A 14,284-nucleotide genomic window follows, 5' to 3' on the forward strand; every position below is an offset into this window, starting at 1 on the left:
GCGTGCAGAACCACAGTGTATGCTTGTAATTGTCGGGTAGATTACTGTCACAGTGCTGACAAATGTCTGAGTTACTGAGACCCATCTTGAACATCCTCTGTCCAGTGTAGTAAATCCTGTGAAGAGTTTTGAAATGGATTAGCTGCAAATTTGGACTTTTAGTCAGTTTAAAGGTGTTTAGACAAAGTTCTGGCCAAAAGCTTTCATCTGTGCTGATGCTCAAATCCGCATCCCATTTTGTTGTCGGAAGTGAAATATTATTATCTAAATTGCATAAGAGTTTGTATATTTTAGAGAGAGTTTTATTCATTGAGAAATTGATCAGAGTGGTAACTACATCTGTTAGCTTTAAATTGTTGTCTTTATATTTAAACTTTTTAGTAATAATTGATTTAAATTGCTGATATTCCAAGAAGTTATTTATTCCATGTTTGTCTTGAAGTTCCTGGGGAGTTATGAATCTTCTGTCAATAATTAAGTGCTCTAGTAACGTCACGCCCCCTGCTTGCCAAGATGGAAAGTGTATCATTTTTTGTTTATGAGGATGTCTGGGTTGTTCCAGATGGGTGTCATTTTGCATGGTTGAATTGGCGAGTTAGATATTTTTAGAAGTTCCCACCAGGCTGTTAAAGTAGCGTTTATATTGAATACTTTGGAAACAGGCCTGTTTTTTAACTGTTTGGCTAATAAATGGAAGATCTGACAGGTTGATTTTTCCAAATAACGCCTGTTCCAAGTCTAACGATGAGTTGGTTTCTGGATTATTTTTTAACCATTTTAAGATGTATTGTAATCTATTTGCCTGAAAATACTTGTGGAAGTTAGGTAATTCTAAGCCTCCACAGCTTTTTTGCAGATTTTAAAGTTTTTAGACTAATTCTTGCAGGTTTATTGTTCCATAAAAAGCTTGATATGGATGAGTCTAATGTTTTGAACCATTTTAGTGGCGGTTGTGTGGGAATCATTGAGAAGAGATAATTAACTTTGGGTAAGATTTTCATTTTAACTGTGGCTACTTTCCCCATAAGGGACAGAGGCAGGTTGGTCCAGCGTGTTAGATCGTCCTGTATGTTTTTCAGTCATGGGGTGTGGTTTAGGCAAGGCATGACAAGGCAAGTTTATTTGTATAGCACAATTCGTACACAAAGTAATTCAAGGTGCTTCACAAAACAGAAAAATGCATTAAAATCACAATACATCATAGAAATAATCAACATAAAATTTACTTTAAAAGAAAAGAAAAAAAAAAGATTTAAAAAGAAAGGAAGGAAAGAAAAGTGCAGATAGGACCTTTCAGTCATATACACGGCTAAACAGAAATGTTTTAAGTCTAGATTTGAACATGAACACAGAAGAGGCCTGTCTTACACCTTCAGGGAGGCTGTTCCAGATTTTAGCTGCAGAATATTGAAACGCTGATTCCCCTTGTTTAGTTCTGACTCTGGGAATCAACAGGAGGCCGGACCCTGAGGTCCTCAGAGTACGAAATGGTTCATATGGCACTAACATGTCAGAGATGTACTTTGGTGCGTGGCGATGGAGAGACTTGTAGACAAGCAGAGCTGCTTTGAAGTCTATTCTTTGAGGTACAGGGAGCCAGTGCAGAGACCTGAGCACAGGACTAATGTGATCATACTTCCTGGTTCTGGTCAGGACTCCAGCAGCAGCATTCTGGATGTACTGAAGCTGTTTTACAGCTCGTTTGGAGAGGCCGGTGAGCAGGCTGTTACAGTAGTCTAACCTGCTGGAGACAAATGCATGAATAAGTATCTCCAGGTCTGGTTTTGACACTATGTTTTTGATTTTGGCAATGTTTTTCAGGTGGTAAAATGCCGCTGATGTTACTGACTTGATATGGCTGTTAAAGTTCAAGTCAGAGTCCATGATTACCCCTAGATTTCTGACTTGATTTGAGGGTTTAAGAGACAGAGAATGAAGGTAGCTGCTGACACTTTCTCTTTGTTTCTGTGGGCCAAAAACAATAACTTCGGTCTTGTCTGAGTTTAGCTGGAGAAAGTTGTTCTGCATCCACGCGCTGATCTGTTGGAGGCAGTGGTTGAGTGAATCCACTGGCCCATATTCACCTGTTGTCAGTGACACATAGATCTGAGTATCATCTGCATAGTTGTGATAAGGAATGTTATTACTGCGTATTAACTGCCCTAGTGGCAGCATGTAGAGGTTGAACAGAAGGGGTCCCAGGATCGATCCCTGGGGCACACCACAATTCAAGCCCATGTAGTCTGAGACACAACTCCCAGTTTCAACAAAATATTTCCTGTCTTCCAGATAAGACTTGAGCCAACTTAGGGCAGATCCAGAGATGCCAACCCAGTCTTGGAGTCTGTGCAAAAGGATCCCATGATCAACAGTATCAAAGGCAGCACTCAGGTCTAGCAGGATTAAGACAGAGACTTTTCCATCATCAGTGTTCAGGCGGATGTCATTGGTTACCTTGATAAGAGCAGTTTCTGTGCTATGATGGGGTCTAAAACCTGACTGGAAAACATCAAATGAATTGTTTAATAAGAGAAAGTCAGTGAGCTGTTGGTAGACAACTTTTTCAAGGACTTTTCCTAAAAATGGCAGATTAGAGATAGGTCTGTAATTATTCAGTACAGTGGGATCAAGACCGCTCTTTTTCAGGAGGGGTTTAATGACTGCAGTTTTTAAGGCCTCTGGAAATATTCCAGATTGAAGAGACATGTTAACTATTTGAGTAATTGATGGCAACACACTGTTCAAGACAGACTTTAGAAATCTAGTGGGTAACACATCAAGGCAGCATGTAGACGAGCTCAGACGGGTGATGGTCTCTTGGACAATTTGGTCAGTGACAGGTACAAAGTGAGTCAGCTTAGAGTGAGTAGGTGGCCGTTGGATAGTTATATGTGTTGTGGAGTTGATGGCTTTTTTAATGCCCTGAACCTTGTCATTGAAAAATACAGCAAACTCATTACATTTAGGTGTGCAAACCAGTTCTATTGGTAGCTGGGTTGGAGACGAGCAGCATGTAGACGAGCTCAGACGGGTGATGGTCTCTTGGACAATTTGGTCAGTGACAGGTACAAAGTGAGTCAGCTTAGAGTGAGTAGGTGGCCGTTGGATAGTTATATGTGTTGTGGAGTTGATGGCTTTTTTAATGCCCTGAACCTTGTCATTGAAAAATACAGCAAACTCATTACATTTAGGTGTGCAAACCAGTTCTATTGGTAGCTGGGTTGGAGGGTTAGTTAATCTGTTTACTGTTGTGAACAGGATACGAGAGTTGCTGCTGCAACTTCCAATTATTTCAGAGAAGTACCTTTCCCTTGTTCTGCATAAGATCTGGTTGTAAGCGTACAACTCCGCCTTATATATTTCATAATGAACCTGGAGTTTTGACTTGCGCCACTTTTGCTCTGCTCTGCGGCACTGTTGTTTCTGTGCCCTGACTAGATCATCATTCCTCCAGGGAGCTATCTGTCTATGTTTTCTTAATTTAACTTTCATAGGGGCAATGGCATCCAGAACATTCAAGATTCTAGAAGTAACAGAATTCAGCATTTCATCAACATTGGCACCAGAGGCGTTTTCAGGGTTTATCATTTCTACAAACTGTGCCCTAGTGCTCTCATTTATTTGTCTCCTTTGGACAACTGCAGGGCCAGGCGGTGGTTTGGGAGCAACAGACAGGTCAAAGAATACACAGAAATGATCAGAGAGGGCGACATCAACCACACTGACATTGTAAATATTAACCCCCTTTGTGATGAGCAGGTCCAGAGGGTGCCCTCTGCTGTGGGTGGGGCAACTCACATGCTGAATTAGACCAAAGGTTTCAAGGACAGCATTGAGCTCTTTTGCATTTCTGTCATTGACATTATCAACATGAACATTAAAATCACCTGTAATGACTAGACCATCAAAGTCTGTGCACACAACTGAGAGCATTTCAGTGAAATCATCAATAAAACTTTGGCTGTGCTGAGGAGGTTTGTACATGACTATGCAGAGTAAGGGAGGAGTTTGTTTTAACTCAATCTTAAAGGACACATGAGTGCCATCGATATAGAAGAAGGATTAGCATCTATCATTTTCATAACTCTTTGTATTGCCAAAAAAACTATTTTAATAAATTGGAAAAACAAGAAAAATATAAACATAAGTCAACACAGAAATCTGCTGTTTGATCATATCAGCTTGGAAAAAATGTCAGCCCAAAGCTCAAGTAACTTTGAAAGAATTCAGTCTCTCTGGTCTCCTGTGGTTGACTCCATGACTTAGGGGGTGGAGGGCTTGGTCGTCGCTGCTCCTTGCCCTTCTGCCGTGGTTTGGGGTGGGGGTCGGGGCTTCCGGTGCCTGGCGGGGGCGGTGGGGGGCTCCGTTGGTCGGGGGGTCGGGTCCGGTGCCTGGGTGGGGCGGGCTGGGGCGCTGCGTGGTCCTCTGGGCTTGGGTGTGGGGGTGCGTGGTGGGGGGGTGGGGTGGTGGTCTGGCTTGGCTTGGGGGGGTGGTCCCTTTGCCTGTGCTGGGGGGGGTTGGCGGGGGGCCCTGCTCAGGTGGGGGGGGCCCAGCGGCGCCGGATGGGCTGCCCATCTGCACCTGGGGCTGGGATCGGCCCTTCCCTGGCTCTGGGACGGGACGGGACAACCCTCTCGGGGCCCCCGGTCGCTCTGGGTGTCACCCGCTTCGGCTGCGGGGTCTGGGGTGGGGTGGGGTGGGGGGCTTGTCGGCCCTGTCCTGTGGGGGGCGTTCTGGGGGGGAGGGGGGGCCCATTATTAGTACGGGTCGGGGGGGCTAGCGGGTCGGGGTCTCCGCTGAGGCAATCAGTGGTTGCCTCGGCCGGTTGGCCTCCTCGGTCCCGTCGAGGCCTGACCAGAGCTCTTCTAGGGCCGGCGTCTGGGGGTGGGGGCCTGGGCTTGCTCCGGGGGGGGGCGACGCTTTCTGGCTCCTCTCTCTCTGTGTGGGGTGGGTGGTGCCGGGCCTGGGGTGTCGGCGCCTCCGGGGGTGGGCCCCTGGGCTGGGTGGCCCTGGCCCCTTTGCTGGGGGTGGGCTGGGGGACGGCTGTTTGACCACCGGGGGACAGTCTACCAGCTGTCCCCAACTTACCCCCTTCCTTATATAACCTCATATTAGGGTGAGGGGGTGGGGGGTTTAGCCTGCGATGCGCCTTGGGGGGGAGCTACTTGGGAGTGGCCCCCCTCCTATGGTTGCCGTATGGAGTGGGCCCCCCCTCTTTCGGTTTTATTTGCACCTTAGACACGTAGGGTCCTTGGTAGGGGGGGTGCTTGGACATCACTGCCAGCAAGCAGCAGATGTCCTCCTGGCACCCTACCCGCCAATTTTAACCGCACCTTAGACATTTAGGGCCCCTTGGTGTGGAGGGTGAGGGGACATCACTGTGAGTAATCAGGAGATGTCCCCTTAGTGCCCTACTCGCCAATTTTAACTGCACCCCCCTTAGTACACACACCCCTCCCCCTTCAATATATACATTCAAACATAAACACACACACATGCACACAAACACCCTCTCAAACACCCATACACGCACACACATTTTACAAGGAAGGTGGGACCTGGGTCCATCTGTCCCCTACCCCGTCCCTGGTGGGGGGTGTGGGCCCCTTGGCGATGGCGGCCGTGTCCCTTGGGTGCCGGCTCCCTGGGCCCGGCGGTGCTCTCTCCGCACGGTGGGGGGGGTCATATTACACCTGAGCCGGGGGTGTTCGTGTCCCTGGGGGGTGGGTCCTGGTCCTTGCCCCTGGGCGCTGGGCCCCGCCAAACTTCCAACATGGCCGAGCCTGGTCGGGCCATATTTATAACATCCCTTATGGGCCGCCCTTTTTTCCCCGGGGTTCCCCCCTCCTGGGCGGGGGCGGCGGGCACCTGCCTTGCTCCTACCTGGACCAACCGTGGGCCGGGTGGGTGGTTGCCTGGAGTGCGGAGCGGGTCTCCCTTGGGGGGTCCTGGCCCGTACCTGGGGTCGGGGCGGGGGGATGCCCGGAACTCCTGGGTGGTGGTGGGGTGCTCGTCTGGGGCTGTGGGCGTCCCTCTCCGGTGGGGCCCTGCGTTGGGCTCTTCCGGCGCGGCGGGGGGCTGCTTTCCTGGCTGGGCTGGGGCGGCGCTCTCTTTCCCTCTGCGCCTCCCTGCTCTCTGGCTCTGGGGGCCTCGCGGCGGTCCTGCTGGCCCTGGCCTGGGTGGCGGTCTTGGTCGCCCGGGGGGCGGTTGTTCCCTGCCTGTTCCCGTGTGGCGCTGGGGGAATTCCGGCTGCCGCTGCTGCTGCGGCGGGGGTATGGGTGTGGGGGTGGCTGGGCGCTCCTCCTCCTTCTTTTCACATTCCACCATCCATTTTAGAAGAACATAAACACTCACCTGAGCACAGGTGTTAGCTCACCTTTGCACTAATAGTTTGCATGATTGAATGAATGAAAGATTTCACACTAGTTGGTTTAAAGGCATAAGTATGCGTTCGTGAACACTATCTGTTTTGTGTGCATGTTGACATGTGGACATTTCTGCGGCTAGCAGGTGTGTTGATAATATTTGAGTGTGTGTGAACAGGCCCCGCCCTTTTTGTACTACATTTGAACCGTACCGTAACGATAAACAACCAGTAAACCTGCCTGCTCTATGCTGCTTCATGGTCTTACCCCCCTTCCCCTCCTATTATCACCCTCCTACCCCCCCCCTCTCTCTAACGTCCCTCTCTCTTGTTCCCCTCTTTCCTTTTCCGTCCGGTCCAACACCAAAGATTTTCAAACATGATTGAAATTAATAAAGTTTGGCCTCAATTACAAAAGGGGTTTATTCAGACATACCTTTGGTTTGTCTGAAGATGAATAACCCCTCTTGTTAGAATAAAATATGTCCAACACAAGAGGCCCTCAGCTCTCATCTGTTTGCCTAGCTGTTGGACAGGACAAGTTAAAAAAAAAAAAAAAAAAAAAAAAAAAAAAAAAAAAAATCTTAAAGGACACATACTCAAATGATGAAAACACACCAAATGATAGTCTGCGGGTTGCAATATTATCTCTAAACAGTGCAGAAACGCCTCCACCCTTTTTATTTTCTCGTATTTACGATTCATGTTTGTAGTTGGGGGGAGTTGATTCGACTAGAACTATGTTTCCTGTGTTTTTGTCAAGCCATGTTTCAGTTAAAAACATAAAATCATGATTAAAAGAAGAGATAAGATTATTGATTAAAAATGATTTGTTGCATAAAGATCTGACATTGAGTGCAGCAAGTTTGAGCTTAGTTTCCTTGGGACGAGTCAAAACCTTCTTGCAAGGGATGTGAACTAGATTTCTTTGATTGGACAGTCTAACTGCCCTTTTTTGCATTCTACGTGGTGCAACTACAGGTATAGCACCAGAAGGAAGCTGTTCATCACAGGGCCCCAGTTTGACATAACCTTTCCTAGGACACTGGGGGCCCGTTTCATCCTAGCTCCGGGGAATAGCACCTCTAGAGGCGCACAGGAGAGGTTGAGTTGAGGGTAGTTTGGGTGATGGACCGGGAGGAGCGGGAGCTGGACGGGATTTGGGTGAACGACAGAGGGGGCGTGTTGGAGGGGGTTTGGATGAAGGACGTGTTGGAGGGACTTTGGGTGAAGGATAAGGAGGGGGCGCTGGAGGGGTAGGAGAGTTCCTGTGCGGTGTGAGGCTCACAGGTGTTAGGGGAGCCATCTTAATTCCTGACTTAATGAGGTTATCAAAATGGCTAGGTAGGGCCATGGGTGAAAGTGGGGGGGACGAAAAGGAAAGTGATTCTTCACTGGGAGTAGATGTAGCAGGGGGCGCCCACAGCTGGTCAGATGGAATTTCTGGGGCCAAATCTGGTGGTTGTTGTTGTGGTTCTGCAGCTGGGTCCTTAGCTGGCGGTAGTTGTTGTGGTGCTGGTGCAGGTGAGTCCTTAGCTTGTGGTGGTTGTTGTGATGCTGGTGCTGCTGAGTCCTTAGCTGGCGGTGGTTGTGGTGCTGGTGCTGGTGCTGCTGAGTCCTTAGATGGAGGTGGTTGTGGTGCTGGTTCTGGTGCTGCTGAGTCCTTAGATGGAGGTGGTTGTGGTGCTGGTGCTGCCGGATCCAAGTCTTTGACCGGTGGTGGTGGTGGTGGAGGTAGTTGTTGTTGCCGTTGTGCTGTGGTTCCTGGGACACTGGCTCGGTCCTTCCTTACTGCCTTTTCAGGGCCTTGGCCTCTATGCCCCAGAGCGTGGAGGAGGTTCTTCACTAACTCTCTTGCTCCACCTCTGTTCAGGTGTGGGCCTCTTCCCATGAATAGGTCCTTTCGCTTCCAGAATGTATTGAAGTTCTCAATGTAATGCAATCCTCTGGAAGCACACTCTCTGGAGAGCCAATTGTTCAGCTGAAACAGACGGCTGAACTTGAGTGACACCCCATCGATGTTAGGAAGAGGTCCACTGATGAATGCTTCAACCTCTACTTTGTCAATCTCTTCAAATAACTTCATGAAGTCCTTTTTCAAACGTTCGGACTGTTCTTTTCTGATATCGACAGCACCTACATGGATGATTATTTGTTTAACTCCTTGGTACAAGACTTTAGATAAGAGTCCTGTAATCACTGGAACAGTAGAACTTGGGCAACATAAAGTTTGCATTCTTCTGTGGCTGACTCCACTGATAGCGCCATCTCCAAGCAGCAGCGTATCTCTGACCTTGACGTTTGGCACAGATTTTCTTTCTGCAACATTATGACTCCTATTCTGTGGTCCAATTTCACTTTGTTCTTTAACTTCACATTGTGTTAGGGGTAAAAATCTGTTTGTGAGCTTTATTTCGGATGTTTTGTCATCTTTTCGCTTTGGCTTAACACAGAGTTCCTCCGCACAAAGTTTTGGAAAGGACACAACATCACTCAGGTCTATGTCACTGTTATTCTTCTTGTTTGTGGTAAGAGCAGGCTTCTTACCACCCGATGTTACTGGAAGGGTCTTGTGAAGTCCATTTTCAGTTTCCAAGGTAAATATCCGTGTTTGTAGCTCTTTTATTTCTTGTTGGTAGATCCGACAGCGTTCACAGTGGGAGTTTGTTTTTCTTCCTCTTCCGGACATGTCGCTGGCTTGTCAGACGTAAAAATATTGATTTGTATAGGTGGTTGTCACAAAAAAGGATGACCAGTCTGATATTCCAGGATGTGTGGAAGAAGTAAAATGATTAAAAATGATTAATTAAATGATTAAAAAGCAAATAAAGCAGGAAGCAGCAGGAGCAGGGAAAAAAGCGTCTGCACTCTTTTTCTGCACCAGTTCTGATAATTTGGGGGGAAAATAAATACCTAGATATTTAATATTGCCTGATTTGACTGGTATTGTGAGTCTTTGCTCCGCATTACTGTTCAGTGATAATGAAACAGATTTGTTCCAATTAATTGAGTAGTCTGATAGGCAGGAGAATTCATTAATAATTGTTACTGTTTCATTTACACAACGTAAGTTATTTGAAAACAGTAATATGTCATCCGCATAGAGACTAATTTTATGATGGCTGTGTTTAGTTTTAATTCCTTTAATGCTCTCATGCTGTCTTATTGCTGCAGCTAGAGGCTCAATAAATATAGCAAAGAGAGAGGGGGAGAGTGGGCAACCCTGTCTAGTTCCTCTTCTGAGAAAAAATCTGTTGGAAGTCTGTTTATTAGTTCTGACAGATGCATTGGGGTTGTGATATAATATTTTGATCCCATTGATGAATGATTCTCCAAACCCAAACCTATGGAGGGCAGCAATAAGGAACTTCCAGTTTACTCTATCAAAGGCTTTTTCAGCATCCAGCGATAGTATGGTCATTTCCTGGTTTTTAATGGTGGCAAAGTCAATTATATTAACGAGTCTGCGGACATTGTCATCAGAATGTCTGCCTTTGATGAATCCCGTTTGATCAAGGTGAATTATGTTCGGGGTGATTTTTTTCTATTCTCTGTCCTAGTGCTTTGCAGATACATTTACATCTGCATTGATTAAAGAAATGGGGCGATAGCTTGAACGACTCGTGGGATCTTTGTCTGGTTTATGGAGGAGAATTATGTTGGCGGAGTTCATGTTAGGTGGCATTGATTGGTTTTCCTTGATAAATTTTACCATTGCAAAAATCGTTGGTGCCAGTTGTTCCCAGAATTCTTTATAAAACTCAGCAGGAAAGCCGTCAGGCCCTGGTGCTTTGCTGTTAGGCATAAGTAACAGAGCTTCATGAAGCTCAGACAACGAGAGCGGAGAATCTAAGTTTGTGATTTGATCCTCATTTAGCCTGGGTAGGTTTACATTACTAAGAAATGAGTCAATACTTTGCTCTGACGGATTGATCTGTGATGTGTACAAGTTTTTATAAAAGTTTTCAAATGCGTTGTTAATTTTGACCGGGTCGTGAGTGACATCTCCTTTTTCGTCAATGATGGAAGTGATTGTTGATTTTTCTCTATTAATTTTAAGCTGGTTAGCTAGAAATTTGCCAGATTTATTTGAGTTTTCAAATCTTTCAAGTTGTAGCCTTTGTACTTGAAATTGTGTTCGTTTATTGATGATGTCATTTAACTGCAGCTTTAAAATATTCAGGTCGCTCAGAATGTGTTCCTGTGCAGAAGCAGCATAAGCAGTCTCCAGAGTTTTGATTTTATTTTCTAGTTCTAATAAATCTGCTTTCTCTTTGCGTTTTTTTATGCATTGAATAAGAAATGATTTTCCCTCTCATGACTGCTTTTGCTGTTTCCCAAAGATATGGTGAGATGTCTGGCATATAGTTGAATTCTAAGAAGGTTTCCCACTCTTATTTAAAGAATTAAATAAATTTTTGGTCCTTTAACAGAGACGTATTAAACCTCCAGGTTGTACCAGAGGGTGTGGATATTTCCCTTGAAATATTTACAGAAACTGGTGCATGATCACTGATAACTATTGGGTGAATGTTGGAACTTTGAATATCTTTTAAGAGGGAGTTACTAATTAATAAATAGTCTAAACGGGAGTGTGAATGGTGAACTGGAGAGAAAAAGGTGAACCCCTTAGTGTTTGGATGACATGAGCACCAAGTGTCGCAGAGACCCAAATTTTCAATGTACTGCTTTAGAATACTTGCAGACCGCCATGTACGCTGGTTTGCTGCTGTGCTGAGTCTGTCAAGTTCAGGGTCCAGAACCAGGTTGACGTCTCCTCCTATAATGATTGTGGAGTCAGAGTGAGCTGAGAGTGAGGTGAAGAATCTGTGAAAGAAGGAAGAGTCCTCAACATTTGGGCCATAGATACTGGCGATGCAATAGTCCTTATTCTGAATGGATATATTAATGATTACAAATCTGCCTTCTGGGTCAGTAACTGTATCCTTATGAGTAAAATTAAGGTTTTTATTAATCAAAACAGCAACTCCTCTTTGTTTGGAGTTGTAACTAGCAGAATACATAACTGTAAATTGTAAACCGCACAGGAGATGCCTCAATGAATTAGATAAATGGGTTTCCTGCAGTAGAGCTATATCTGCTTTAAGATCATTCAGGTGATTTAACACTTTCAATCTCTTTGGCCCAGAGCCAAGTCCACGCACATTCCAGCTAACGATGTTAAGACTGTTCATAACTGCTCTGACTAAAAAGGTGTAAAGCTAAGTAATGCGTGTGTGCCCGTCCGTGTGCGCGTGCCCGCATTGCAAACCCGCTGCACAGAGAAGCGCTGTGCATGTGTGCGCGTGAATGTTTTCTGGCTATGGTAGCTGTGTGTTGCGTGCGTCCTATGAGAGCCTGTGTGAGGTGTTTGCAGCTTGTTGGCGTGTGTGTGCGGGATCTCATGTGCACGTCCGTGTGTGCGCTTGTGTGCGCTCGCGCCCGTTCAGTGCGTAAATAAATACTTACCGAGGATGAGTTGCTTTTCGGTGATTTACATATGAGGAGAGGGGAGAGGGGGGGACCAAGGAAAAGATAGAAAACAAGAGAAGAAAGAGAAATGTCATGATCAGATCCAGATGCTGCAACCCGGAAGGAAGAGGCAGGTAGGTGGAAAGGTAAGTAACTGGTTTTATGTTGAAGGAGCCAGCGGATCCAGGAGGAGAGAGCGGCGTGGAGCTTGACAGCGGCTCGTAGACCAAGGTGAGCATGGAGATCTGTGCAGCGGCGTGACCAGAGCTCACGGCAGTGGCATGAATGGAGTTCTTGACGGTGGTGTGGCTGGAGTTTTTGAGGAGCGTGAGGGATTCAGCTTCTGCTCGCGGCAGATGAGGACTCGGGTGACTCTCATGGAAAAGGCAGACCATCAGGTTTAACGGACTGTCGAAGAATGCTTGAGGTGAGTCTCCTTAAGTAGCAGGTGCGTGGATGAGGTGATGAGTCACAGCTGAGAGTCTGGAGCAAAGCTGGGAGGGGGAGGAGTCTGACAGGCCACCATGACAAGTAAACAAAAACATCAAAACAATAACAGAGACATGAGTGGGAGGTGGAGAAAAATGACTGTTTTCCTGAGATCGAGGTGTGGATTATTGATGATCCGGTTTTCCATTCATTGAAGTTAGTTTGACGGGTTTTTTCTGGGCAGCGTAGATGTTCTCAGCGCGGATCTGAAAGCCTTCAGCACAGCCAGGGGGTGATCTCCGGGTCCTGGAACAGCCGCCCATCAACATATAATTTGTCAACAGCCATAATCGCTCTAGAACCAGCAGTAAGATGCTTCTTTCTCAGCTGGAACAGGATCTTCCTTCTACGGAGGATTTCTGCCAGGAACTATTTGTTTACGCTGAAGTGCGTTCCTTTCAGCTCCCGTCAGTGGCCCTTCACCAGCTCCTTCTGTTTAAATTGTTCGAATTTAGCCACAATAGGACGCGGGCTCAGATTGTCGGACCTTCTTCCTCCGAGGCGGTGAACCCTGTGGAATGAGATCTTCTGCACCTCCTCCTTGGGGAGCTTCAGGTGGACCTCCATGAAGGACTTCACAGTGGCCTCTGGGTCTTCCCCTGCTTCTTCTGGAATCCCCGAGATCACTAGGTAGTCCCTTATGCTCCTGGACTGAAGATCCAGGAGGGTTTCCTTGATGGATCTGTTCTCCTCGCTGCCCAGGATCTTCACAGTCTCTCTGAGGGCCTGGTTCTCCGCTGCTAGCTCCCGCACCTGTTGTTGGCTGAACTCCAGAGAGTCTCGCAGGCCTTGACATTCTTTGTGGAGGATCTCCAGCAGATTAAGGCGGCAATCAAGGCTGGAGAGCTTTTTATCAATTGAATCAAGGATGTCGCTCACGCTGCTGCCTGGAGAGGAGGCAGCCCCCGGGGAGTCTTCAGGGCGTCCACTCTTGGAGGAGGGGGTGGTGGTGTTGGGTTTCACCATGACGCAGGTATAACACTCGTCAATGAATATCTCCAGGTCCTCCAGGCTGACAAATGCATAATAATCTTATCAAGTTATGTTAGTTGCTAGGATTATTTTAATATGGCGGAATATTGAAACAAGATCGAAAATGTTTGTACAACTGCTTACGTGCCGCCAAGTTGACTCACCACGCTCGTCTCGTTGGGTCTCGCGATACTACAGCATCACCTGACTCCTTCTGCACGTCTGTGCTGCTGTCCCTTCACTCCCCATGCCCATGGTTGTGAACTTCTGACGAGTTTATACAGCTTCTCAGGACTACATAGCAACATGTCCGCCTTCTGCGGTCTTACTCCTGACGCACCGCGGACAAACTTTTTTTCTTCGGACCACCAGCTGCCTTTGCATACACCTTCAATTCAGATGAAATGATTAGATCAGAATTTTTGTGAATTTACTTTGTTTCAGTTCAGAGAAACGTTTAGATCCAGAACTTGTTTGGATCCAGAACAGAGACCAGGAGCTGAGATGTGGAGACTAAAGTGGAAAGATCAACATGAAGCGTCATCTTCTCTGAATCTTCCTCACAAACAGCAGCTCAGTGTGAGGAAGAGAAGCCGCCAGGTCAGAGGTCATGTGATCACTTTGTGTTATATTTTTATATGAAAAGCGCTTTATAAATAAAGTTTGATTTGATTTGATCAAATCCTGTAGAAGTATTCAGGAGAAAGGCTGAAGCTGATTGGTCCAATGCAGAAATCTCAGCAGAAGCAACACAACATGAGGAAGTGATGAGTTCTTAAAGCAAAGCAGAAGAGGAAGAAGCAGAATCTCTGATCTGAGCTGCAGCTGCTTCACACGGTGAGAAAAGACGAATCTAAAGACCTTTCAGGAAAATCGACTTTCTTTGTTTCTGGAACTTTGTCTTCACTAACTTGACTGTTTGTCTCTGAATGTTTAGAGAAGATCTTCTTCTCTCTCTTCAAACTTTCACCTCTCTGCTGTTTATAG

General features: G+C 46.5%; 1 protein-coding gene across 5 annotated transcripts in view; it reads left to right on the forward strand.

The window, feature by feature from the left end:
• Positions 1–14,284, forward strand: part of LOC144988997 (NLR family CARD domain-containing protein 3-like) — a 273,480-nt gene that overhangs the window by 185,215 nt on the left and 73,981 nt on the right. The window contains exons 2-3 of one of the 5 annotated variants that reach the window (XM_078940569.1): positions 13,742–13,897; positions 13,988–14,134. The exons of the other annotated variants lie outside the window; for them this stretch is intronic. The gene's annotated coding sequence lies outside the window, so the exon portion shown is untranslated. The remainder of the gene's footprint in view (positions 1–13,741; positions 13,898–13,987; positions 14,135–14,284) is intronic. 5 annotated transcript variants of the gene reach the window in all.

Source organism: Oryzias latipes, chromosome 2 (genome assembly GCF_053564925.1).
Source record: "Oryzias latipes strain Hd-rR chromosome 2, Olatipes_Hd-rR_3.1".
NCBI classification, from domain to species: Eukaryota; Metazoa; Chordata; class Actinopteri; order Beloniformes; family Adrianichthyidae; genus Oryzias; species Oryzias latipes.